This window comes from Melanotaenia boesemani, chromosome 2 (genome assembly GCF_017639745.1).
Source record: "Melanotaenia boesemani isolate fMelBoe1 chromosome 2, fMelBoe1.pri, whole genome shotgun sequence".
Lineage (NCBI taxonomy): Eukaryota > Metazoa > Chordata > Actinopteri > Atheriniformes > Melanotaeniidae > Melanotaenia > Melanotaenia boesemani.
Genome location: NC_055683.1, coordinates 38,562,017 through 38,586,660, shown reverse-complemented (window position 1 = coordinate 38,586,660; position 24,644 = coordinate 38,562,017). Strand labels below are relative to the sequence as shown.

The 24,644-nt window shown below is 40.1% G+C and overlaps 1 long non-coding RNA gene across 1 annotated transcript; it reads right to left on the bottom strand.

The window, feature by feature from the left end:
• Window positions 1–16,894: 16,894 nt before the first annotated feature.
• On the bottom strand, window positions 16,895–22,176 carry LOC121651838. The gene is made up of 4 exons (XR_006012501.1): window positions 21,994–22,176; window positions 21,154–21,162; window positions 20,735–20,738; window positions 16,895–16,904 (listed from the first exon to the last, which is right to left on the bottom strand). It is a non-coding gene; the product is annotated as an uncharacterized LOC121651838 (long non-coding RNA).
• Between the last annotated feature and the right edge of the window lie 2,468 nt (window positions 22,177–24,644).

The window sequence follows — 24,644 nt, the reverse complement described above, 5'->3', positions numbered from 1 at the left end:
ATTGACCTGATCACAGAACGCAGAAAGTACCTCCATCGTATTGTGGCTGCCACAAGCTTTTTAGGAAAACAGGGCATACCTTTCCGTGGTCACAATGAATCTGAGTCCTCAGACAATCGGGGGAATTGAAAAAGTGCTTGAAGCCAATGGATTGCAAGAACTGCAATGTGTTGCCCAGGCATATGATGGGGCAGCAGTGATGAGTGGTCCAGCTGGAGGAGTTCAGGCTCTTTTCCATCAAAGGCATCCAGAAGCAGTTTATGTTCACTGCTATGCCCATGAACTCAATTTGGTGCTTAGCCACACTTGCAAGGCTGTGCCAGAAGCCAGGGATTTTTTTGACACACTGGAGAGTTTGTATTGTTTTTTCAGTGTGTATCTAGTGAATCACAAGGCTTCCATTGACATGCAGAAAGCCCTAGATTTAGTGGAGACTGAGCTTGTTCAGCTATCTAATACTCGATGGGCTTGCCAACTCCACTCAGTAACTGCTGTCATTGACAACTTGACAGCAGTGCTAAGGTGCCTGGAAGAAATCAAAAATGCCACAGCAGTTGGACTGCTCTTAAAACTTGCCAGATTCTCATGTGTTTACATGCTGGTAATGTTTAAGAGTCTGTTGTCCACTACAGAGGGGCTCCACAAGTACCTCCAGAAACAGGACATAGACCTAGCCCAGGCTACCTCATACAAAGATGCTGTCCTTGAAACTCTGCAGTCAATGCGGACTAATGAAACTGCAGACCAGTTACACAAACAGGCTAGAGAAATCTTTGAGGCCAGCAATCTGTCACTGACCTCAATTTCAGAAAAAGGCTCTCTAAGACGTAAGCAAAGGCGTTTGGATGACTACGTGGTGGAGTCCACCACAGGCACAAGAGCTCAAGCAAGTTCTGGGGATGAGCTGAGATACCACATATTTTACCCATGCCTTGATAGAATGGTGAATGAGCTAGAGAAGAGATTTAGCTGTGTTGGTGCTGAGCTGATGAAAGGCATCCAAGCTTGCCATCCGGCATCACATGACTTCCTGTGCGAACAATCATTAGAACCAATTGCAAAACAATACAAGATTGCACTCAGTAAAGAGGAGATTGTAGTTGCTAAACAGTTCCGGATGAGAAAGAAAATAGAAGAGACCATTTCAGATGTGGCAAGTGTGTATAAGCTCCTTGACCCTGACACGTTCCCAAGTCTTAGATTAGTGTTTCCAGTGGCACTAACTATTCCTGTAAGCAGTTGCACTTGCGAGAGGTCTTTCAGCACTTTGCAAGAACTTTGCGTTGCCTACACACATGGCTGAGAAGGACCATGGGCCAGCACAGGCTCAACAGCCTGGCTGTTATGGCCATTGAAAGGGAAGCTGTACATATCACAGACCATAACAGCATCATAGATAGATTCGCAAAGCTTAAACCAAGAAAATACACCTTAATGATTCCACCCTCCTGTAAATAATTGACAGACTAACAAACAGATGAGAAGGAGAGGAAGCTTGTGATAAGGAGAACAAGAGTAGACCAAATGACAAGAAGAGGAGAACAGGTGATGAGGAGGACTGATGAAAATGAGAAGAGGAGAGCAAGTGATGAGTACAAGAGAGGACAATTGGTCACAATGAATGTGGCTGTATAAATTAATATGTGTTTGAGTGCACTTCATATGTTTATGTACTTGAGCAATAAAATAATTGCATTGATCATTTTTAAAGTGACAAAACGGAACTGTTGTGGTTATAACTATAATATATATATCAAGCTCCCCTAATTTTTAAATTACATCTGGTCCGGGCAAAGCCCAGGGTGTCCTCAAAGGCTGGAGACGCCCCTGGTTTGAACAGTTATAGACAACTCTGAAAATGGTTCACACACGCAATAAGGGTCGTCTGCATAGTCGGATATAGAAACATACACATCTGCTACTTTGGAAGTTAAAACAGTAAAATTCAATGATTTGGTGGAGTTAAAACAGCAATAATAATGTACAAAGCAAGAAATAATTCATTACTGACCACATACAAAAATGTTCTTTAACCGTGAAGTGGAGATAATGTGAGGGGAAATTACATCTGAAGGGTTTAAGTATGAGAAAAACTATGAAAAGTATGACGGAGTCACGGCCACACTGAGAAAAACATGGAGGATGACTTTTTCCTGCATCACTTAGAGAATAAAGTAGAAATGTGGAGAATAAAGTAGAAATGTGGAGAAAAAAGTAGGAGTGTGGAGAATAAAGTAGAAATGCAGAGAATAAAGTAGAAGTGCGGAGGATAAAGTAGAAATGCAGAGAATAAAGTAGAAATGTGGAGAATAAAGTAGGAGTGTGGAGAATAAATTAGAAATGTGGATAATAAAGTAGAAATGCGGAGAATAAAGTACAAATGAGGAGAATAAAAAAGAAATGAGGAGAATAAAGTAGAAATGAAGAGAATAAAGTAGAAATGTGGAGAATAAAGTAGAAGTGTGGAGAATAAAGTAGAAATGCGTAGAAATGTGAAGACTAAAGTAGAAATGTGGAGAATAAAGTAGAAACGAGGAGAATAAATAGAAATGTGGACAATAAAGTAGAAATGTGGAGAATAAAGGAGAAATACGAAGAATAAAGTAGAAATGAGGAGAATAAATAGAAATGAGGAGAATAAAGTTGAAATGAGGAGAATAAAATAGAAGTGTGGAGAATAAAGTAGAAATGTGGAGAATAAAGTAGAAATGTGGAGAATGAAATAGAAGTGTGGATAATGAAGTAGAAATTTGGAGAATAAATAGAAATGTGGCGAATAAGATACAAGTGTGGAGAATAAAGTAGAAATGCGGAGAATATAGTAGAAATGTGGAGAATAAAGTAGAAAAGAGGAGAATAAAGTAGAAATGTGGATAATAAAGTAGAAGTGTGGAGAATAAACTAAAAATGAGAACCTGGCTGTCTTTCCCCGGCGGAGAACCATTCACCGGGGTTCCCGGCGGAACTACCACTCGGACAACTCCAAACAGATAAAGTCCATTTGGTCCACATCCAGGCGCCCTCATCAGAACACCGGTCGTGCTGCTGATCACAGTGTGCTAGCCCACCTAGCTAGGTCGGCTACCAACTCTGACACCACCGTAAACTTCAGTCTTCTGAATATCCGCTCACTAACTGACAAGGAACATCTCGTCCAGGATCTTCTCGTCGACCGTGAGTTGGATTTTTTATGTTTGACTGAAACTTGGCAGCAGCCAAATGACTACACTTGCCTAAATGGAGCTAACCCGCCTGGGTTTGTTTACTATTGCAAACCACGTGACTCCGGCCGTGGAGGTGGTCTCGCGCTGTTTGCCCGTGAGAAGTGGAGAGTCTCACAGGTCTCTGCCCCTTCCGCTCCCTCGTTTGAATCAATGGTCCTACTGCTGCCTGGTCCTGTTCCAACCTTCATTGCCACAGTTTACCGTCCACCCAAGCCCAATAAGGACTTTTTAAATGACTTCTCTGCATTTCTGGCTGATCTCTCCTCACGATCGCCCAACATAATAATTCTTGGAGATTTTAACATCCATATGGACAATGTAAATAATATTCTCACCAGGGATTTTATGTCTTGTCTTAACAGTTTTGGTCTCCAGCAGTTTATTACTGCTCCAACTCATTCAAAAGGTCATATTCTTGACTTAGTTTGCTGTTCAGGTTTAATTCCCACTGGTTGCAAAACAGATGTGCTCCCCTTCTCTGACCATATGATCATTTCTTTTTCTGTCAGTCTGGTTCTTGCAAAAAACAAGCGCTCACGTGACATATCCTTCCGTAACATTAAGGACATTAACTTGGACACTCTCTCTACTGCCATTAACGCTCTACCCCACCCTGACAGTTTCTCTAGCCCTGATGATCTTGTCTCACATTACAATAACAGTCTTCAGAATCTGCTCAATAACTTGGCCCCTCTAAAAACTAGATCAGTCACTTTCAACTGCTCTTCACCCTGGTTTACCCCAGCTCTCAGAAAACTCAAAACCAAAGGACGTCAACTGGAGCGACTCTACAGGAAAACTGGTTTAACTATCCACCAGGAAATGTATCAAAACCACATCACTTACTATAGGGACTGCTGCAAACTTGCCAAATCCACCTATTATTCTAGTTTAATTAATTCTAATGAAGGTAACACAAAGGCTCTATTTTCTCTCTTGAACAATATTACACAACCTCCTGACTCCCTTCCACCTCACATGGCCTCATCTGCTTTCTGTAACAGTCTAATCTCATTCTTCACATCCAAAATCCAGAATATTCATCAACATCTCGCTCCAAATGTTTCTTATAATCCTTCTCCATTACCTCCCCTTCTGCCTCCTTCCATCTCTCTTTCTGCATTTACTCTCCCCCCTATCACTGCCATCACTGAATTAATAAGGAAATCAAAATCATCCACCTGTCGACTAGACCCCATCCCAACCTTCCTAGTAAAAGCATCTGCTTCCTCACTGGCGCCGCTCATTACTTGCATCATACACTCCTCCCTCACCACTGGTCTGGTCCCCCCATTGTTAAAAACTGCTGCCATAACCCCAATACTTAAAAAACCCGGCTTGGATCCTAACAACCTTAATAACTTTCGTCCCATCTCCAATCTGCCGTTTATTTCAAAACTACTGGAAAAATAGTTTCCTCACAACTCCGAGCCCATCTATCCATTAACAATCTATATGAAGAATTTCAATCTGGTTTCCGTCCACTCCACAGCACTGAAACAGCATTACTAAAAGTCACCAATGATCTCCTTCTAGCAGCTGACTCTGGTTTATTATCCATTCTTATCCTTCTCGATCTGAGTGCGGCCTTCGATACTATTTCCCACTCCATCCTTCTGACTAGACTCTCCTCTATTGGCATTACCCACACCCCTCTTAACTGGTTCAAATCATACCTTTCTGGCCGCACTCAGTTCGTACAGCTGAAATCATCCCATTCCCAGTCACTCCCAGTCACCACAGGTGTGCCCCAGGGCTCAGTCCTGGGGCCCCTGTTGTTCATCATCTACCTCCTCCCCCTCGGTTATATTTTTAGAAAACATCACATACATTTCCATTGTTATGCGGATGACACCCAGCTCTATCTCTCCACAAAGCCAAACTCCACTCTCCCACCTACCTCACTCACAGATTGTCTTCATGACATTAAGTCCTGGTTCACTACAAACTTTCTCAAATTAAACAGTAGTAAAACCGAAATGTTACTAGTTGGCACCAAATCCACCCTCTCTAAATCTGATAGTTTCTGCATTCCCATTGATGACTCTTCCATCTCTCCCTCCCCTCAGGTAAAGAGTCTGGGTGTCATCCTCGACAGCACTCTTTCTTTCACATCACACATTAATAACATAACACGGTCCGCATACTTCCATCTCCGCAATATCAACCGCCTACGCCCCTCTCTCACCCCTCACACCACCGCCATACTTGTACACAGCCTGGTCACATCACGCTTGGATTACTGCAACTCCCTTCTGTTTGGTCTTCCCCAGAAATCAATTCATAAACTTCAGCTGGTACAGAATGCAGCAGCCAGAATCATCACTAGAACCCCATCCATCCATCATATCACCCCCATCTTACAGCAGCTCCACTGGCTCCCCATCACCCATCGCATTCACTATAAAATTTTGCTGTTAACCTTTAAGGCCATACACAACATTGCCCCTCCATATTTTTCTGATCTCCTCCGTGTTGCCAAACCGGTCCGTTCCCTCAGATCCTCCTCTGCAATTCATCTCATCTTCACCCCCGCTCGCCTTGTCACCATGGGGAGTAGAGCTTTCAGCTGCTCTGCTCCTCATCTGTGGAACTCACTCCCCCCTGACCTCCGCAACTCTGATTCTATTCATCTGTTCAAATCCAAATTGAAAACACATCTGTTTAAACTGGCTTACTCATTATAATATGTACATTGTTGCAATCACTGTTTTATGTTTTTCTTGTATTTTATTTGGATTTATTCATTGTTGTGTTTTTATTGTACGGTGACCTTGAGTGTGAGAAAGGCACCTTTATAAATAAAATGTATTATTATTATTATTATTATTATTAATAAAATAGAAATAAGGAGAATAAAGTAGAAAAGAGGAGAATAAAGTAGAAATGTGGAGAATAAAGTAGAAGTGTGGATAATAAAGTAGAAATTTGGAGAATAAAGTAGAAATGTGGAGAATAAAATAGAAGTGTGGAGAATAAAGTAGAAATGCGGAGAATAAAGTAGAAATACGGAGAATAAAGTAGAAATGAGGAGAATAAAGTACAAGTGCAGAGAATAAAGTAGAAGTGTGGATAATAAAGTAGAAATTTGGAGAATAAAGTAGAAATGTGGAGAATAAAGTAGAAATGCAGAGAATAAAGTAAAAATGCGGAGAATAAAGTAGAAGTGCGGAGAATAAAGTAAAAATGCGGAGAATAAAGTAGAAGTGCGGAGAATAAAGTAGAAGTGTGGAGAATAAAGTAGAAATGCGGAGAATAAAGTAGAAGTGTGGAGAATAAAGTAAAAATGAGTATAAAATAGAAATAAGGAGAATGAAGTAGAAATTTGGAGAATAAATAGAAATGTGGAGAATAAATAGAAATGTGGAGAATAAAGTAGAAATGTGGAGAAAAAAGTAGAAATTTGGAGAATAAAGTAGAAGTGCGGAGAATTAAGTAGAAATGTGGAGAATAAGATAGAAGTGTGGAGAATAAAGTAGAAATTTGGAGAATTAAGTAGAAGTGTGGAGAATAAAGTAGAAGTGTGGATAATAAAGTAGAAATTTGGAGAATAAATAGAAATGTGGAGAATAAAGTAGAAGTGTGGAGAATAAATAGAAATTTGGAGAATAAATAGAAATGTGGATAATAAAGTAGAAGTGTGGAGAATAAAGTAGAAATTTGGAGAATAAATAGAAATGTGGATAATAAAGTAGAAGTGTGGAGAATAAAGTAGAAATTTGGAGAATAAATAGAAATGTGGATAATAAAGTAGAAGTGTGGAGAATAAAGTAGAAATTTGGAGAATAAATAGAAATGTGGATAATAAAGTAGAAGTGTGGAGAATAAAGTAGAAATTTGGAGAATAAATAGAAATGTGGAGAATAAAGTAGAAATGCGGAGAATAAAGTAGAAAAGTGGAGAATGAAGTAAAAGTGTGGAGAATAAAGTAGAAATTTGGAGAATAAATAGAAATATGGAGAATAAAGTAGAAATGTGGAGAATAAAGTAGAAATTTGGAGAATAAAGTAGAAATTTGGAGAATAAAGTAGAAGTGCGGAGAATAAAGTAGAAATGTGGAGAATAAGATAGAAGTGTGGAGAATAAAGTAGAAATTTAGAGAATTAAGTAGAAGTGTGGAGAATAAAGTAGAAGTGTGGATAATAAAGTAGAAATTTGGAGAATAAATAGAAATGTGGAGAATAAAGTAGACATGTGGAGAATAAAGTAGAAATTTGGAGAATAAAGTAGAAGTGCGGAGAATAAAGTAGAAATTTGGAGAATAAAGTAGAAATTTGGAGAATAAATAGAAATGTGGAGAATAAAGTAGAAATGCGGAGAATAAAGTAGAAAAGTGGAGAATGAAGTAAAAGTGTGGATAATAAAGTAGAAATTTGGATAATAAAGTAGAAATTTGGAGAATAAATAGAAATATGGAGAATAAAGTAGAAATGTGGAGAATAAAGTAGAAATTTGGAGAATAAAGTAGAAGTGTGGATAATAAAGTAGAAATTTGGAGAATAAATAGAAATGTGGAGAATAAAGTAGAAATGTGGAGAATAAAGTAGAAATTTGGAGAATAAAGTAGAAGTGCGGAGAATAAGATAGAAGTGTGGAGAATAAAGTAGAAATTTGGAGAATTAAGTAGAAATTTGGAGAATAAATAGAAATGTGGAGAATAAAGTAGAAATGTGGAGAATAAAGTAGAAGTGTGGATAATAAAGTACAATCTTTGGAGAATAAATAGAAATGTGGAGAATAAAGTAGAAATGTGGAGAATAAGATAGAAATGTGGAGAATAAAGTAGAAATGCAGAGAATATAGTAGAAATGTGGAGAATAAAGTAGAAGTGTGGAGAATCAATTAGAAATATAGATAATAAAGTAGAAGTGTGGAGAATAAAGTAAAAATGAGAATAAAAAAGAAATAAGGAGAATAAAGTAGAAAAGAGGAGAATAAAGTAGAAATGTGGAGAATAAAGTAGAAGTGTGGATAATAAAGTACAATCTTTGGAGAATAAATAGAAATGTGGAGAATAAAGTAGAAATGTGGAGAATAAAGTAGAAGTGTGGAGAATAAAGTAAAAATGAGAATAAAATAGAAATAAGGAGAATAAAGTAGAAAAGAGGAGAATAAAATAGAAGTGTGGAGAATAAAGTAGAAATGCGGAGAATAAAGTAGAAATGTGGAGAATAAAGTAGAAGTGCGGAGAATAAATAGCAATGTGGAGAATAAAGTAGACATGTGGAGAATAAGATACAAGTGTGGAGAATAAAGTAGAAATGCAGAGAATATAGTAGAAATGTGGAGAATAAAGTAGAAGTGTGGAGAATCAATTAGAAATATGGATAATAAAGTAGAAGTGTGGAGAATAAAGTAAAAATGAGAATAAAAAAGAAATAAGGAGAATAAAGTAGAAAAGAGGAGAATAAAGTAGAAATGTGGAGAATAAAGTAGAAGTGTGGATAATAAAGTACAATCTTTGGAGAATAAATAGAAATGTGGAGAATAAAGTAGAAATGTGGAGAATAAGATAGAAATGTGGAGAATAAAATGGAAGTGTGGATAATAAAGTTGAAATGAGGAGAATAAAGTAGAAATGCAGAGAATAAAGTAGAAGTGTGGAGAATAAAATAGAAGTGTGGAGAATAAAGTAGAAATGAGGAGAATAAAGTAGAAATGAGGAGAATAAAGTAGAAGTGCGGAGAATAAAGTAGAAATGAGGAGAATAAAGTAGAAATGAGGAGAATAAAGTAGAAGTGCGGAGAATAAAGTAGAAATGAGGAGAATAAAGTAGAAGTGCGGAGAATAAAGTAGAAATGAGGAGAATAAAGTAGAAATGAGGAGAATAAAGTAGAAGTGCGGAGAATAAAGTAGAAATGTGGAGAATAAAGTAGAAATGTGGAGAATAAAGTAGAAATGCTGAGAATAAAGTAGAAGTGCGGAGGATAAAGTAGAAATGCGGAGAATAAAGTAGAAATGTGGAGAATAAAGTCCACTGGAGGTGAGGCGATTACTCCCAGATAACACTGAGGAAGCTGGTAGTGGGTCAGGCTGCTTTTTGGCATGAATTCTACGATCGCTGCACACTGGGGACAACAATGAAAGTACCTTCATCAGACATGATATCAAGGCTGATACCTGGAAAGCCACTGGCAGAATTCTCCTTAGAGGACACCAAGATTACCACCATCTTCCCATTAAGCTCCGCCCCCCTTTTTGGAGGAGATGTTTTTGGAGAAGTTTACAGTGACTTGACAGAGGCCTTTCTTCAGTTTGTAAGCAACCAAGAGCGAGAGATCCTTCGGCATCTTTACAAGATTTCTCCTCTGTCCAACCTGATGAGCTTCTGGAGGTCCCCGACAATGATGCTTGCAGAAGAAGGGTCTCAGCAGACACCCTTAAAGACATTGTAAAAGAAATTTCCCACAAGGAGCTTGTGCAGAAGCCAATGTTTGTTGTTGCTGCTGGAAGGACATCACAAAACCTTGGATCAGTCTAAATGATGAACAGCTGACAATGATGTATGCAAACCTTAAAGCGACATCTAAGAAGGTGTTAAATATGCTGAGATTCCCAGCAGATTTGACAGCAAAGCAAAAAGAGCTTGAACATCATCTTAGAAGATATATTGGAGAACTTGATGAAGAAAAACTTGGGAGGTTTTTGAGATTCTGCACAGGGTCAGATTTGATTGTGTCAGACAGTGTAACTGTGGAGTTTATAGTAACGTCTGATTTCACTAGACGGCCAATTGGTGGCACCTGTGGAAAGTTTCTGCAGCTACCTGACTGCTACGAACGTTTCCCAGACTTCCGTGCTGAGTTCAATGACATCCTTGAGAGCAATGTTTAGGTGATGGACATTATCTAGGACACAGTATGTTGCTTCATAGCCATGGCTGTAGCCATATTGTTGCCAGGCCAGGGTTTCTAAAGCAATGACAAGGACCAGTTTTTCTTAAGTGATATATTTCTCTTACTAAGTTACATGGAACCTTTAGATGAAGCTTGTTCAAAGCGTTCACTAAGTTCACTAAGCTGTAGGATGTTATCATTTGCTCTGTGAAACACAGAAAACATGTTAATGTCATACAACGTGTCATGTATGGTGGAGGGTTTTTGGTTCTGGAAATGCTGTGATTGCCCACAATTAGGGAGAATTCTCTAAATGGAAAGTCTTGTTCTTTGCAGAGAGGATGGAGCTCATAACTTTGCTTTCTTTTAAATAGCCCACCCTGGCCTAGTCCTGTTATCACACTGTTTAGACTTTATTTTGTAAAATAGAACTGCATTAATGGCTCCAGATAGCAGTGCGTCCATTTTCCTTGGCAGTTAAAGGTAAAACTGTCATGCAGGAGAGTTTCATCTGACATTTTTACCCTTTAAAGGTTGTTCATTTCTTTATTTGTACATTTCTACAAAGATAAGATGTGAATGGCATAGTTAAGTTTAAAAAGGAGCTATTTGCTTAAAAACTGTGGCCAAAGACTGAATGCTGCTTGTCTTCAGGTCTCCTGGATTCACACTGCACACTAAGTGAAATGGAGAAACAAATTCTGTGTGAAATTCTTACAACCTAACATGCACAGGCATTTACAAATGAGGTAGTAAGCAAAGTTGTTCCATTTGGCGGCTGAGGAGGAAAAAACCTGCAGTTTAAGAAATCTCAGTCTTCCTACAGTCTTGCAAGACAAACTGTTTTTGTGAATGTTCATTTTTTCATAAATATGTTAACAGTAATACATTTCCTAATTCACTATGTTTACATTTCTGCATATTTATTTCATTTCATAGACCCATTGTAAATAAATTGGAAATGTAAGTGGTCATGCACATTAATTTCTTATAGAATTTGTACAGGTTTTGTTATTTTTCCATAAAACCTTTACTTATGGTAACTTTATTATGGTATATTAAGTATTGCTGATTTAAGTGTTCATTAGATTTTTCTTGCGTTTTGTATTTGAAAGGCTGTTTAAATGTTTGTTGGAAACACTAAGCAGAGGTATTTTGTGGGTTAGTCTTTTACAGAAGTTGACGAGAGAATGTCCATGCTTTGATATTAAAAAAGAAAGAAAGAAATTCTATTTAATCTGTGTGTGTTCTTTTTTAACAGTTCATCAAGTTAAAGGAGGATTAATTGAAACATACAATACCTGCAAGTGTTTATAAAATCATTTCTTTATTTTCAGAATCTTCAATGAACCAGTGTGACAATAATTTGGCATATGTTGGCTAATGGACTTGTTAACCTTGTGTCCTGTAACTTTGGTGAGAAGTGAGGTGCACATTATGATGAGGTTTTTTATTTATTGGTTGGAAATCTTTTCATTAATTCCATGTTTCAACTCAGGAGTTTTGCCTTTTACATCTTAAATAAATTAACATTGGTAAGAAGTTTCTGATGGTTAAAACTGATCTGGTGAGAAGTACTCGGACAAAAGAAGTTAGAAACAAAGGGATGAGGTTATTTGAGGAGACCTATAATAATCAAATGTTACCCTCACACAATGATGTCTTATGTTTCTGGATATTTCCAGTGATTCAAACTAATCATTCAAAGTAAATTAATTGATGAATTTCCCTCTCTAAATGATTTATCAAAATGAATAAATGACATAAATTGGATATGTAAGTGGTTATGCATATTTTTATTGTTTTTTTGTACAAGTTTGTTATACAATCTTACAGGTTTGCTTCAAAACTGCTTCATTTACCCCAAAACCTGAAACCTGTCACCACATCCAGGATTTAACCAAACAGCCTGACAAGAGGCCAAATAAATAGAAGCAGAGTGAAAATCCGAAGTAAAGAGAAGTGAAAGAAATGAAGGAATAAATGAAAAGAAACAAACTTCCTGAACAATCAAACAGGAAGTTAAATAGCAGTTTAGAAAAGCCAAAGTAAACACAAAGAGGGGAAATAAAATGGCTACTACATTTTGAACCAACCTCAAAATGAAGCCAAACCCCCCCAATGACTCTGCAGTGTCATAGGGGGGTTGTGGTGGAATCCAATGAAGCTGCAGTAGTTTATCAGTCCTCAGACCTGGACCCGGCCTTTGCTGCACCAGGAAGGAGAGACTGAACCCAGGTACCTGAAAGAAAAGAAACACATGAATACGAACATAATCTGACCTCACAGCGTGAAGGTGTGTTCAATGTTGTAGGTATGAGGAATGAAAGGAAGGAAAGAGGTGTGTGAAATAGTGTGTATCGTGTTTAGACTTCTGCTTGCAGAGACAATGAAAGTGGAAATCTACTGGTGGTGAGGTGGAGATATCAGCATGTGTGGCTGGCCGTCACGCTCATACACAGGAAGTGGAGGAGAATGAAATGTGTTTATTGTCACGTCTTTGTTCCAGTTTGAACACAAGAATCTTCATGATGCAGTTTCCAGAAGTTTCCAGTCTGAAACCACATCATCACAACACAAGCACCAACATGTTGATAGCAGGAAAAAATCTGATGGAAAGGCCAGAACGTTCCAGATGTTTTTCCTGCTGGGATTAATGCATCATCTGAGCATCATTAGAACTGTTCACACTGAACTCGGATTCAGGTTTAAGTCCAACTTTAGATCATGATGAGCCTTCAAACAGCCATGAGATGAGCTCTGAACTCAGAGGATCAAAGCTTTTTCTCCTCTGAGTCTCCATCGTTCCCTCTAACATCTGCATCATCCAGCTGTGTGTGCATGGCTACAGCGGTCCAGTCTCATGAGTCCAGTCTCAGGTCCTGCTGGCTCTTCTTTCTATGATAAAATGGCAGCTAGAATCAGAACAAAGTGCAGGAAACTGTTGTTCCTGCTGCTGATGGAAACATCTTTTAATCCCATCAGTGATTCATGTTGAAGCTGATTTTAGAAGCTGAGTGTTTCTAAAAGGTTTCCTCAGACTTCCTCTGCTGGTTTAGTGTCGCTGCTTCTTTTCCGTGTAAAGGTTTGTCAGAAATGAGCTCTTCTGCTTCAGCATCACTGTTGGCTTGATTGTGTAGAAATGGCAGAAGTTTCTAGTTTAGCTCTGAAGTGTAAACTCTGGTTGAGGTGATGGCAGGATTAGCAGCTGCTCTCCCTGTTTGAGCCGCTACATGCATCAATACTTCACAAAGGCCTTAAAGGTCTGAATTATTTCAATGTGCACAAATGAGCTGCTTTTCCATCTTTAAACTCCCTGATGGTTCATGCAGGTTCAGCTTTTACTGCCAGGTGAGGTAGAAGCTCCAACCTTCAATTATCCCTGTAAGAAAGTCAGGAATGTTCAAATAAAAGCATCAAAATCTTCATTTAAAGAAACATGAAGCTGACTGAAGCTGATAAACTACATTTAAATGAAACAGTGAAAGTTTTCAGCTCAAACATTTAAAATTCACCTGCTGACTGAAAACAGATTCATGAAAGTTTATTTGAAATGTGGAGTTTGAAGAATTTAATCCAAAGTCAAACATCTGGAGACAGAATGGGAAAACTGAACATTCGACTTTTTGTTTCAGAAACTATTTCTGATGTGAAAAAATCTCTAATTCAACATGTGAAAGAGTGAAAAAGTCAAATGAAGGACAGAATGAGGCAAACAGAGCGACGCACTGGGAGGATTTTCATTTCCAGCATCATGAAGTGAAACTGACAAGAACTAAACACAAACCATGTCCAGTTGATCCTGGAAGAATCCCAGCTTCTATCTTTAAAGGAGGGAAAACAGGAAACATCCAAGGAATCATCTAGAAGAGTTTCATACGTGAATCTGAAAGGCTGTTTCTGAAGAAGACAGACGCTTCCAGACTGAACTCTGGTTAATAATGTCTGACAGGATCAAACTCTTTACACAACACAAACACTGAGGAAGAAAACAAGCTGAACAAGAAGCCAAACCCAGGAAGCAGAGGATGATGAAGGTGCTGATGAAGATGTGGAGGAAGATCAGAGTCAGAGGAGACTCTGTAGAAGGACAGAGTTCCAGCAGGACGCTCCACATACGCTGCTACTGCTGGAGACGGAGGAGGAGGACATGCTGTTCATCTGTTATTGTGAGAGACAGCGTAACCATGACGATGAGAGCAGCTCAGACTCCATGAGGATTCATTTCCTCCCAACATGCCGTCTTTACTGGTTCCTCTCCGTCTGGTTCCTCTGGAACTCACTGACAAACGTCTCCTCTCCACTAACATCCCAGTAACAGCGAGCAGTCAGAACATTTCCACACAGAACCTGAAGAGGGCGCCATCACATCTGTCTGGATGATCAGGACATGACTGAGGGACGTCCACTAATGGAAACTTCCTGTTGTTGTCAGACAGGTGGAGCTTCCTGTTCACCGTGTTTGCTTCCATTGACTTTCCAGGAATCTGATGGAGAGAACAGAACCAATCCAGATTCAGGTGTTGATCTATTGACACTTTGATGCTGACTTTGAAAGTGATGAATCCAATGAAAACACACACACACACTTTCTCAGACCTGGTCTCAGCCATCGCTCTCCAATAGGCTCCACTCTGAAAGGAGGAGGGGGGTCAGGTTTGGCTTCTGTCTCCATCTAATCCCTTCTCCTCTACATCTGACTGCTGAGGGAAATGAATGAAATGTTTGAGCTCCTTGTGTGTGAGAAGCTTTCACCCCCAGCCTCTAAGAGACCAATCACCACTTTGACCTGCTTCTACTTTAATATGAGACTCCTCAGTGAGGACATGATGGAGGAGATGAAAAGATGCTGCTGACAGGAGGAAACTAGACAGGTGAGGTAGAAGTGGACAGACAGGTATGAGGATCTGTATAGGCCATAATTCATCCTCACACACACACAGTTTTATTCACACATACACACATTTTCTCTCTCACATACTGTACATATATTCTTACTCTCACATGCTCACATTTTCTTTCCCTCTTTCATTTATTTTCTCTAATTCAGTGGACGTAGTTAATACGGTGATATCTGCATGTAAGAATAGAACATGTATGTAGAAGAAGCATGTGTGTGTGTGTGTGTGTGTGTGTGTGTGAGGAAAGATTTGGTGGAAACAGAAGGAGTTTGGTGGAAAAGGCAGGCAGTTTATGCTGCGCTGTGATTGGCTGAGAAGCAGGTGCAGGTCGTCTCTAGTTCCCGCCTGACATGGATGGAAGAAATGAGACGCAGTGGTTTCAGAAATCTTTCATCATGACATGGTTGTGTTGGTCTCTTGAGCAGCAGAGGACAGTTCATCCGTCCCTAATAAAACTCAGACCGGGTCCAGCATCAGATGAGAGAACTCTTCAGACCTAAAGCCTCAGCAGTCCAGGCATGTACTCAAGACCTGGACCAGAGGGTCGCCACGGTCTTTAAGACACAAGACTCACAAACACTTTGGCAGCTGGACGTCCCGACCGAGGAAAAGGTGAAAAGAAAATGTGAATAGAATCTCCAAGTGTTAGTTCCAGTGGACTAAGTCCGTCCTGTAGTGTGTGTTTGCTCATGTAGCTGCAGGCTGTGCTGCTGCTCCCATTAAAGAGAAACACACTTCTGAGAGTCATAGAAGCATCAGCAGTGGCAGCTGGGGAAGAACGTGTTGTATGACATGTTGTCAGAGGACAGAAAGTCTTTCTTTGCTGGAGGCTGCGTTCACACCTAATAACCTGCAGACTCTAGACCCGGTCCAGTTGGGGGTCTGCTCCATTCTTCCTGCCCCAGTTAATGGGACTATTTTAATAACACACTCTCCTCACCAGAGCAGCTGTTACAGTCGTCTTTCCACCACTTATCTGGATCACACGTTACATAATTAGTTTCTTCACAAGCTGATGGGATAAAAATAAAGCTGGTAAAATGAAGCTGCTCTTTTATTTTTAGTCTTTTAGTAAAACACAAAGAAAAGTGACTTTTCTTTTAGGCTGAGTTTTATCAAACATGTTTCTGTCAGTTCAGATAAAGAGTTCTGGAAACTGCTTCCATCAGTCCAGTCACATCACTGTTGGAGCTTAGTGTGTGTTTAACACAACTAGCGGCCGTTTGCTCCGTCCGTAACCACGGCAACATGAGGACGTCTCAAAGTATTTACACTGGCTAGAGTTTGATTTAGTTAGTGAAGGTTTGCATGATTCATTTAACATTTAACAACTGTGGGAACTTTCTACAAACATCAAATATTAACTATAAAATGAATGTGTTCTATTTTCAGGTTAAAATCAGGATCATGATACTGGAAACAAGGACGTCGTCCTTCTTCCGGGACATCCAGCTGTTCTGTCATCAAACGTGGCACAAAGCAGAAGCTGCTGAACGAGGGCATGAACTGAACGGATCTGAATTCCAGAAATCTGGGACCAACGGAGTTCCTGAACCAATAAGAGACGCCTTTGGAGGGAAGCTGTCAGCTGATGTCAGGTCTGCACTTATATGTCATTGTTCTTTCTATCAATGTGTAAACGTGCTGTACTGACTACTGACATAGATTTACCTTCATGATTCATGTAGTAATTAATAAAGTACATGTGGTAAATTCCTGCTGACTCATGTTATTGACGATAGACCTGCTGAGTCATGTCCTCATGAAGGATGGAAAACAAGCAGATGTGTCGCTGCTTTATTGGAGCTGCGTGTTGTGCATTAATAAGTTTGTTGTTGTTGTGTTTTTAAGGACTGTTTACTTGAAACTTTTCTACATTGTACTTGATGTTTTCCAGCCTAGAGTTTCTGACGGCATGTGGCAACAGACTGATTTCAGCCAAACTGCAGCTGGACAGCAGCTGGATGCAGATCTGATACACAAAGTCTAGAAATGGAAAGTTGTGTCCATCAGACCAACACAGCGGATTCTGGGATGTTCTGCTCTCTTGGTGAAACAAGCTAAACATTGTCAGTCAGCACTAATCTTTGTAACGTCAGCTCTTCATGAACTTTCTTTAAACTTTGTGTCTATGAACAAACTGAAGACGTGTTAAATTTCTAGCGAGGAGTAAATGTGGGGCTTTGCTCTGGAATTTGACTGAGATCTAATAATGAGGGAATCTGCTGCTCTACAGAGATGCCGATCACCAAAGTCTGGACAACACAGCTTTTAAAGAAACCAACTGCTGACTTTTCACATACTTTTCAGTTTAACGTGTAAATGTCGTCTTTTTGTGCATTTTTACTGAATTTTATTTGAGTTTTTTCTTTTTAAACCAATAAAAACCTCTTCAATCTGTCTGTCTCTGTCTTAGATTCAGAGAAGGACTGAAAACACTTGGTGTGCTGGACTAAATCCAAGCTCAGCTCTTCTGTGCTGGTCTCCTGCAGCCTCTCAGCTGATGTGGCTGACAGTCTTTTCATTATCCGCCATCTCCAGCTGGCAGCAACAGAAGCTGCTGAGGAAGTTCTTCCTTTCTGGAGACACACGCAGAAGTAAATCCATGGAATTTGACCATTTCTTCTTCTAACTGAAATATTTAGCTGCATCTGGTCATTGTGTATCAGTTTAGAATAGTAAGAGATGTTCTGCTTTCTGTTTATTGTCCAGTTTCTTTCTTCCTTTTCCACCAGATGAGGAAGGAACAGAAACTGGGAACGATCCTCGCCTTTTCCACAGGAGCCAACACTCCTTCACCGACTGGGTTCTCTCCTCCACAAAGAGGAGGATTCAGGAAGCTGCAAAGCTGCCGCTGCAAACAGCTGCACTAACTGCTTGAAGCTACGCTGCAGACCTCATACGGAGACCTTCAGGAAAACAGGGGCTCTGCGGTGGGCGGGACCCTTGGTTTTAGCCCAGCGTAATATGTGTACAGGTCTGGATCAAAGTCTTCTGTGTTAAGGTCAAGTTCATGTTCAGTTAATGACACAAAGCAACGTGAAACTTTTCTTCTTTTCTCTTGTTTTTATGTGATTTTGTACAATAAATACAAACCTGCTGCATATTTGTCAAACTGAAGTTAATAGATGTGAAGAACGCTTCACATTTTCAGCTGCTTTCTGCAAGTAATGTTGAAATCGAACTTCACTGCAGCTTTTTAGTCAGACACTATTCCACTTTTAAATTTATCTACAGCTCACTATTTTCCTCTTGATTTTATCGCCTGCTTTTCAAACGGATCAACCAACAAACACCTTGAAATACTTCTTCTTTTGTTTGTTTGTAGTTTTTATGTTTTGGGAAAAGTTTTAGGGTTCATTAAGTCTTACTGCTTTATTTTTACTGTACAATGATGTAAAATCCACATGAGCCACTAAGTGAAAGAATCTTCTGGCTTTGCAACAAACTGGAATGAAGTTTACAATAAGACGGGGTCTCCCAGGCTGCTCATCAGGGGCCACTATCCTGCAGGTTTTGGATGTTTCTGCTGCAGCACACCTGAATCAGGTTAATGGCTCAACATGCTTTGGCAGAACTTTAAAAACAAGCTGCTGAGAAAAGCCATTTAAAGTGAATTAGGTGTGCTGGTGAAGGAAATCTCTTAAAACCTGCACAAGTTCAGCCTTGGAGGACTGGAGCTGGACAGCCCGGCAATGACGAAGCAGAACTTTCAGTCTGATGAAACTCACATTTACATGAAACTTGTGTGCTTCTAAATGATCTGTATAATAACTGATTTCTGGATAACAATTAGAAGAAGTTCATGGATGTGATTTATTGTGATGTGCAATCCATTTCCTCTTACATGAACATCTTCATGAGCGTCTGAGTGCAGCTTCTATGAAATGTAGATGGACACATGTGGCATATTGTACAGTAAGAAGGGCAGCTCATCTGGTAAGTTCTACATATTTGTGCTACTTTGATCTGAAACAAGCTTCTTCTAGCGGCAGAGCAGGGCTCTATTTTTCTCCTGCATAAAAGCTGAAGCTTTGTTTCTGCGGGTCGTTGCGCATGTAATGTGAAATGTTTGTTTCTGCTTGACTCTTCAGCTGTTAGACGGTTTTTCTCCAAACTTCTAGTCTCACATCAGAGTCCACAAATTTAGCATTAATGATGTTTTTGTTTTAGTCTTTCTGTTCAACAAAGGATGTTAAATGTTAACATGATTATTTCTTTATGGCAGTTTAGTGAGTTCTCCAGAGCCAGAAGCTTCAATAAAATGTTTCTTGTGGGACTATTTTTCATACCAGGAACCTGTATAAAAGAAATATCTTTCAATGTCAACATGGAGGTTTGAGCTTGGAGTCACATTTAGAGACAAAGTTTCTGAACAGACCAATAAAAAACTTGAAATGGAGCCATTACAAAGCTTGGCACAGTGTTATTTGACTGGAACTTTATAAACTGGATGATATTCATTTTCTATTTGTCACATGATGGAAAACTGTTAAAAAGCTTCTCAGCATCAATCATATGGATAAAACCAGGAATTCATCCTTCCAAGAAAATGCACAAGGCTGCAGAATAAATACACCATGATTTCCATCATCTTCACATGGATGAAGGTGCTGAAGAGAAGACGTTGTGGCATCACTGAGAGGAATATTAATAGATGAATAACAATATTATTGTGTGGAACTGCTGCAGGATCATCGTTGCCAAAGCCACTAAGGTAAAAGTGTCCTTCATACTTGGGTTATGTGTTCCTGCATTGTTGTTAACACCCTGCTGCCACAGCTGAAGAGGAGTTTGTCCTCCTTGTGGTGAAACTCACTGGCAGCCCTTTGACTTGGTGGCAAATAGATGTAATGAAGACAAACGTAGTTCATGAAGAGAAACTAGTACACCTTGCTCCTCCATAAAACTGAACAGATCAGCAAAATGAAACCACACAACTGGATTCAGTTCTGCCCACAATCTCTCAGTTCTTCTGCTCTGACCTGCAGTAACAACGCCGTCTATTTAATCCTCTCCTGTGATGCATGAAACGGCAACACCAGTGTTTTCCAGTCCGTCATCACGTCTCACTCTAGATGCTTTTCCAAAGTTCTGATGCCACAATGAAAAGGGACAAAACACTTGAGGCTCTGCTGCTGTCTGGACCAGCGAGGTAGATAATGGTCCAACTGAAGCATCAACACAGCCGTGAAACATCATCTTCAGTCTCACCAGCGTGTGCTTTCCATCTATGTGCCTGAGAGAAAGTCAGATCAGTGATTTATTAGTGGGAAAAGCAGAACAAGGCCCAGATTATACATCACAACTTGAAGACAAAACTATTTTAATGGCTTTTTTCTTTCAAAGCTTCATTTAGTTGTATTTTCCTAAAACTGTGGATCCAGTACTTGTACTGATAGATTTACATTTGTATGTATTTTATGTAGTTCTGTGTATTATTACTACACGTGGACACGCTTAGCGAGTCTTCTTAAAGGACTTCCTGGTTTGAGAGTCACTTCCTGTTCAGGGAAGAACTTCCTGTGTCAGTAAAAGTGAGAGACACCAAGCAAACAACAAAAAGGGTTAAATACACAATATGTGTGTGAGAGGAGAATATATATGTGTGTGAGGACAATATATTTGTGTAAGAGGGTAAATGTGTGTGTATGTGAGAGGAGAATGAATCCTGGCCTCTACGGCCCTCATAGACAGGTGAGGTAGACGTGGACAGGCAGGTGAGGTAGACGTGGACAGACAGGTGATGTGTGGTCAGCTTCCACATGAAAACAAGACTGATGGAGAAAAATCTGACCCTTCAGATTCAGATGAAATGAAGTCCTGGTCCAGGTCTTTGCAGGTCTGTTAATGAGTCCTTCATCTCAGCCTGGTGGGTTAAAGTGTGGAAAGATGGAGACATGCAGGACGGGGTCCTGAGGACCAGGATGGAGAAACACTGCTGGAGAACATCTCAGTGGTGCAGGTGACGCTGTTAAAGAGGAGGAGGAAGGTCTGATGTTGCTCCTCCTACCTGTAACTCCTCCTACCTGTCCTCCCTCCTACCTGTCCTCCTCCTACCTTTCCTCCCTCCTACCTGTCCTCCCTCCTACCTGTCCTCCTCCTACCTGTAACCCCTCCTACCTGTACTCCTCCTACCTGTCCTCCCTCCTACCTGTAACCCCTCCTACCTGTCCTGCTCCTACCTGTAACCCCTCCTACCTGTCCTCCTCCTACCTGTCCTCCCTCCATCACAGGTAGAAATGTGACTCATTCCAGGAAGCAGCTCACCTGTGTATCAGTGGAGATTCTTCTTTTCTTCTTCTCTGAACAAACTGTAAGTGTGAACTTTCCTCTTTGTTTCTGGAATGTTTGGAGAACGTGTTCACTTCTGATTTCAGCTCCAACTTTGATCTCTGCTGTTTGAAGACAAATCTACATGATGATCAGATCGTTATTTCTCTGAGGATCAAACTGTGGTTTTGTTGATGTGTAATGAGGCGGGAATGTGGCTCTACAGAACAACTTGACCTCTGACTTTCTCTCCGTGTTTACAGTAAAAACAGTCAGGCAGGTTTTTCAGGTTTTAAGTTCTGTGTTGCAACATTATTTCCTGAATCATAATCCACCTCCACCTTGTTTCACATAAACAGCTCCAGTTACAACAACGTTGGGACTCTGTGTAAAAGTGTGGAAAACCAGAATTCACTGATTCATATATATATATATATATATATATATATATACACACACACATATATATGCATTTAACATATATGCGGCATCCGTTATTAATGACTGCCAGACATGGAGGTGTCTACAGACAAGATGGAAAAAGTGAATCGACTGGCTTTATGCATGGATTTGAGGGCATCACACCAGTAAGAGATGAGGATGCTTTAACACCCACACATTACTGGTGAGAGGGTTCAACACCTCCCCTTTTCCTGCATTATAAAAAAAAACTTTTCATGTAGTGTGCACTGCTTGGGTCGTCTGCCCGCTGCAGTATGGCAGCTTCTCCTCTCCTCCTCCCTCTCCTGACCTGCACACCTAAGTTATCCTCCCCATTTATACTGATACAATGCATTGTGGCTATATGCGTGCATGTGGGGCGCATTCATGTGAATGTGTATTTTGCAAAGGTGTCGTCCCTCCTCCTTCTGGGAATTTGATTCCTCCAAGTCCTCCTTCTGGGGTGCATCAGAGCTGAGGGGAAAAGAAACACTTCTCCCTGTCCTGTTATCTGTCTGCCTCTCTGCTGACTCCCCTCTACCTGTTCCCACAGTTTTCACACAAAGGCTGTTCTTTAATAATTTTTCTGAGTTACTGGGAAATTCTGCTCTTCTTGGAGTGAGTAGATAAGTAAGGGAATATAACAATATTCACAACAACTCCCTTGCTGGACACCCAGAACAGTTTCAAGGTCCCTTGCTATTTTCTCAGTATTGAACTCAGTAACCCTGTGTGAGTCTGTAAACTGTGTTGTTAATCTGTTTCACCTTAGCAGCACTATAATAATGTAGCTCTATTAATTAAAAGCAGAGCCTAATGAATGTTACTAAAATCTAAGGATAAAATGTAAATGAGTAAATGAATAAGAATGTTTAAATGAGTAAATGAATAATAAATGAGTAAATGAATGAGAATGTTTATAAAAATATTTGCAACAACAGTAAAACAGTCAGGCAGGTTTTGTTTAGGTTTTTAAGTTCTGTGTTGCAACATTATTTTCTGGATCATAATCCACCTCCACCTTGTTTCACATAAACAGCTCCAGTTACAACAACGTTGGACTCTGTGGAAAACCAGAATTCACTGATTTATAAACCTCATCAGGTCATATTTTATTCCCAGTAGAAGATAAACAACATGTCAGATGATGAAATAGAGACATTTTAACATGTGTCACATCCCCAGGTCTACAGCCTGTGGATATGTATGTAAATGCTGCTGCGTGGTTGCAACACAGTGACTGGATGCAGATCCAGCTGGAACCATCTTCCTCTTTCACCAATGGAGTTGGTCCCCGACAGTTCAGATCTACCTACGTCAGGACCTACCTTGTTGGCCAACTCTGTAATTGGATGCAGCCAGCTCCGCGCCTCCGTTGAAACGGACCAATCAGAAAGCTTCGGGGTCCTTAAGAAGGAGGAACTGCAATTATTTGGGGCCGCTGTGTTTGATAGACTCACAGTTCGCCAGTTGGGATTGAGACTGACGCTGGTTGTGATTTGTGAATACCCTTTTTGGTTTGAAGCTTTAGATTTCCTATTTGTTGCTTGCACGGTTATGCTAGTGATTTATCAATTGAGAAGAGACACTCATTTTAGAGTAGTGTATTTTGTTTTGAAGAGACTTTTGAGTTACGTTGTCATTAGGAGACGTTCCAGGGTAGTTCCAGGTGGATGTTCAGCATGGTGTAAAAAGTAGTTCCAGGGTGGTGTTCGGCACGGTGTAAAAAGTAGTTCCAGGTTGATGTTCAGCATGGTGTAAAAAGTAGTTCCAGGGTGGTGTTCAGCACGGTGTAAAAAGTAGTTCCAGGGTGGTGTTCGGCACGGTGTAAAAAGTAGTTCCAGGTTGATGTTCAGCATGGTGTAAAAAGTAGTTCCAGGGTGGTGTTCGGCACGGTGTAAAAAGTAGTTCCAGGTTGATGTTCAGCATGGTGTAAAAAGTAGTTCCAGGGTGGTGTTCGGCACGGTGTAAAAAGTAGTTCCAGGTTGATGTTCAGCATGGTGTAAAAAGTAGTTCCAGGGTGATGTTCAGCACGGTGTAAAAAGTAGTTCCAGGTTGATGTTCAGCATGGTGTAAAAAGTAGTTCCAGGGTGATGTTCAGCATGGTGTAAAAAGTAGTTCCAGGGTGATGTTCAGCATGGTGTAAAAAGTAGTTCCAGGGTTTATGTTCAGCACGGTGTAAAAAGTAGTTCCAGGGTGGTGTTCGGCATGGTGTAAAAAGTAGTTCTAGGGTGGTGTTCAGCATGGTGTAAAAAGTAGTTCCAGGGTGATTTTCAGCATGGTGTAAAAAGTAGTTCCAGGGTGGTGTTCGGCATGGTGTAAAAAGTAGTTCCAGGGTGGTGTTCGGCATGGTGTAAAAAGTAGTTCTAGGGTGGTGTTCAGCATGGTGTAAAAAGTAGTTCCAGGGTGATTTTCAGCATGGTGTAAAAAGTAGTTCCAGGGTGGTGTTCGGCATGGTGTAAAAAGTAGTTCTAGGGTGGTGTTCAGCATGGTGTAAAAAGTAGTTCCAGGTTGATGTTCAGCACGGTGTAAAAAGTAGTTCCAGGGTTTATGTTCAGCATGGTGTAAAAAGTAGTTCCAGGGTGGTGTTCGGCATGGTGTAAAAAGTAGTTCCAGGGTGATGTTTGGCATGGTGTAAAAAGTAGTTCCAGGTTGATGTTCAGCATGGTGTAAAAAGTAGTTCCTGGGTGATGTTCAGCATGGTGTAAAAAGTAGTTCCAGGTTTATGTTCAGCATGGTGTAAAAAGTAGTTCCTGGGTGATGTTCAGCATGGTGTAAAAAGTAGTTCCAGGGTGATGTTCAGCATGGTGTAAAAAGTAGTTCCAGGGTGATGTTTGGCATGGTGTAAAAAGTAGTTCCAAGGTGATGTTCAGCACGGTGTAAAAAGTAGTTCCAGGTTGATGTTCAGCATGGTGTAAAAAGTAGTTCCAGGTTGATGTTCAGCATGGTGTAAAAAGTAGTTCCAGGGT